This window comes from Clupea harengus, chromosome 16, assembly GCF_900700415.2.
Source record: "Clupea harengus chromosome 16, Ch_v2.0.2, whole genome shotgun sequence".
NCBI classification, from domain to species: Eukaryota; Metazoa; Chordata; class Actinopteri; order Clupeiformes; family Clupeidae; genus Clupea; species Clupea harengus.
The window spans coordinates 10,830,872-10,834,838 of NC_045167.1; positions in this window are offsets into that span (position 1 = coordinate 10,830,872).

Sequence of the window (3,967 nt, forward strand, 5' to 3'; positions counted from 1 at the left end):
ATATGTATATCAAAATTATTCAACCCCCATTGCGTATTAGGCTTATTGGCAAATTGTACAATTTTTCAGCTATTTTCAATAAACAAAGTAGACAAGAACAGTTGAAATAGTTAAATAAAACTAATATTACCATGGTTTTCCAAATTCAACACAAAATGCTTCTTTTAATCACTACTGCAGTCTCAAAATTATTCAACCCCCTGTCTCAAGCACACCTGGTGCAACTAATCAAGGGCTTCATTAGTTCAGGTGTGCTTGAGATAGAACACATAAATACCTGGACTGGCTAGGGGTTCGTTGAGAGTGACGTTTGATTGCATGTTAAAAAGTCGGGGGGCACTGTGGCGCAAGCAGTAGCCCCGACCATATACGGGCTTGAAAGCCCACGGGGACACGGGTTCGAATCCGACCCGCTGTCATTTCCCGATCCCACTCCCCACCTCTTCTCTCCATCTCATTTCCTGTCCAAACCATCACTGTCCTATCGATTAAAGGCAAAAAGCCCAAAAACAAATCTTAAAAAAAATAACCGAATTGTCCAAAAAGTTCAGAAAAGAGGAAGGATACAAAAAGATAGCAAAAGCACTGAATCACCCTAGAGATACAGTTGGAAGCATAGTTCGCAAGGAACAGTGGCTACACTACCTGGACATGGCAGAAAGAGGAAGCTATCAGCGGCTGCCACCAGATTTCTGAGGAGGCAACTGGTCAAAAACCCTCGAGTGACTGCAAAACACCTGCAGCAAGACTTGGCAGCAGGCACTGAGGTTTCACTTTGCACAGTAAGGCACAAGAAAAGTCGGCTCCAATATGCTGAAAACCATATAAATAAGCCACCAAACTTTGGTGGCTTATTTATTTGGTGGCGATGAAACAAAACTGGAACTTTTGGCCTATGGATCAGCGGTATGTCTGGAGGAAGAAGAAGGAAGCATATGCTGAAAAGAAAACCCTGCCTACAGTGAAGCATGGCAGTGGCTCAGTGAAGCTCTGGGGCTGCTTTGCTGCCTTTGGCACTGGAAACCTGCAGTGTGTGGAGGGCACGATGGATTCAGTCAAGTATCAGGAAACCTTAGGAAAAAACTTTATGCCGTCTGTGATGAAGCTGAAGCTTGGGCATCATTGGACCTTCCAACAGGACAATGATCCCAAGCATACCTCAAAGTCCATCAAGGCTTGGTTTCAGAAGAAGAAATGGAAGATTCTAGCGTGGCCGTCACAGTCGCCTGACTTGAACCCCATCGAAAATCTCTGGTGGGATTTGAAGAAGGCGGTTGCAAAACGCACACCCAAGAATATTACTAAACTGGAGGCCATTGCCCATGAGGAATGGGCTAAGATTCCTCAGGAACGCTGTCAGAAGCTGTTGTCTGGCTATGCATCACGTTTGCAGCAGGTCATAACAGCAAAAGGGTGATCTACTAGTACTGAAGATGCTTGTCATGAAGGGGTTTAATAATTTTGAGACTGCAGTAGTCATTAAAAGTAGCATTTTGTGTTGAATTTGGATAAAAACCCCTTAATTGAACTACTTAAACAGTTCTTGTGTAATTTATTTATTGCAAACAGCTGAGAAATTGTATATTTTGCCAATAAACCTAATGTGCAATGGGGGTTGAATAATTTTGATTGCAACTGTATATGACCAACGCTTTATAATGTGACAGAGAAGGCACTTAGTTGATTTATCAGTAAAGTACCATGTTTTCTCCTCAACGCTATGCTATGCTCTGTGATTAAACTACACTGTTATGTGTTAAAGCTGTGCTATGTTCTGTGATATAGCTCCACTGTCTCATGTGTTAAAGCTGCGGTATGTTATGTGAGTAAGCTCCACTGTCTCATGTGTTAAAGCTGTGCTATGATATGTGAGTAAGCTCCACTGTCTCATGTGTTAAAGATGTGATGTGTATTCTGACCTTCCTCCAGTGTTTACTTGTTGCTTACTCATCTCTCTGTTCTCTCTCTCTCTCTCTCTCTCTCTCTCTCTCTCAATTAAATTCATAGTGCTTTATTGGCATGTCAAATCTCTCTCTCTTCCACTCTTTGTCACACCCTGACTTGTTTTCTTTCTCTGTACATTTTGAAACGAATTGTGTATTTTGGATGTATTTGATCTTGTTCTACTGATGTAAAATCCGAGCGATATGAAACAGGCCTTTTAACATCAAGCGGAGAGTCAGTTGGGCCACAGAAAGGGTAACATTTAAGTGGTTTTACTGTTTCCATGGTAACATCAAATGTAGCTGCTCTCTCCTTTGCTCCCCCCTCCTTCTTTTCCTCTGTCCTTCTCTCTCTCTCTACTCTCTCAACACGTACTTTTTTAGCACCTGAACTTCAAAATCAGGGCAGTATAAATCAGAAGGATGGCACTAGACAAGCTGTCATTGTGATCGTCATAGTGATAAGAACAATTATTTCAAAATAATGGTAGGGCTTTGCTGTCGTATCAAATGGAAGCACTAAGATATGTCACACCTCACCCAGACAGATGAAACACAATTGAAATACACTCCCCTGCACTCTCGCTCGCTCTCTCTCAATTAAATTAAAATCAGGAAGCTCTATTGACATGACTGTAGTACAGCCAATGTTGCCAAAGCAAGATATCTCACAGATGGTTAGATGTTCAGGAACTCAGTGTAACCGTATAACTGAGCATATTCAAAAAAGATGAACAAGTAAAGTGAGGATAACTGAAGATATAACAAAGTTACACAAATTGGAGCAGCTCTAAACAAATCTTTTAGTTCACTCTCTCCTCTTGTCGTATCTGTTCCTTTCTGTGTGTATGTGGAAACATCTTACCTCTGAGTGCACTGGTGTCATCTCTCTCTTTCTCTTTCTCTTCCGCAGTCAAACCCCCATTCACACTCTACCTTTCCTTGGAAACTCACATACACAGATATACTTATACAACCCTACACAGACATGCACACAATCACTCACACACACACACACACACACATACACACATGTATGTGCTCACACACACACACACACACACACACACACACACACACACACACACACACACACACACACATATGCAACCCATAGTTGGACATTTCGTTGTTGCATTTGTATTTTTGCCTTTCTTTTCATCTTTTGCTGCTCTGTGCTCTCCCGTGTGTTGTGTTCACTCACACAGTAAACAGCCCATTAAGTGACCTGTATATCGGAGGCCAGTGCTGTTGCCTCACTCACCTCAATTACTTTGGCCAGTCTGTCTACTGTGGAGATACGCGCAGGATGGTGTGTGTGTGTGTGTGTGTGTGTGTGTTTGTGTGTGTGTTTGTGTGTATTTGCTGAAGATTTGAGGAGGATGTGTTTGTGTGTGTGTGCAAGCATGTGTGTGTGAATGTGTGTATGTGGCTAATAGGGGGGCTTTTAATTTAGTGATGCTACAGCCACCGCTTACCTCAGCATGCTTTAAAGACAGACCGGAGATAAGAGAATAAAGACAAGATGCAGTGAGAGGGAATTTGTAATTATTTTGTGTGTGTGTGTGTATGTACGTGTGTTTGTATGTACATGTGTGTATGTGTGTGTGCATGTTTGCAGTGCAAAGATATGGTTTTTCATCAAGGTTTGGTGATCTCTGACCTGGCTTTAATTAGTGCATGTCTGAATAAATAATAGTTTTCATTACACAACAGCCTACTTAAGAGTAAGAACTTCACAGCTTTGAATTGCCAGTCTTAAGCACAGTGCACATGAGTCTTCGCCCTGTCAGTGGACGTGTGAAGGTGTGTAGTGTTTATGGTAAAAGTTTTTCACATACGTGGTGAATGTGAATGGTGTTCAGTGTTTATGTGTGTGCTTAAAGTGAATGTGTTTAAAATGCACGGTGGGTCCTCTATATGTGGCGGCATTTTAGATGTTATATGCTGGGGGACACTTTGTTATATTCTCTGGTCTTCCCCGTCACGTGATTGTGTGTCTGATCTGGGTTTTGTTGTTTTTT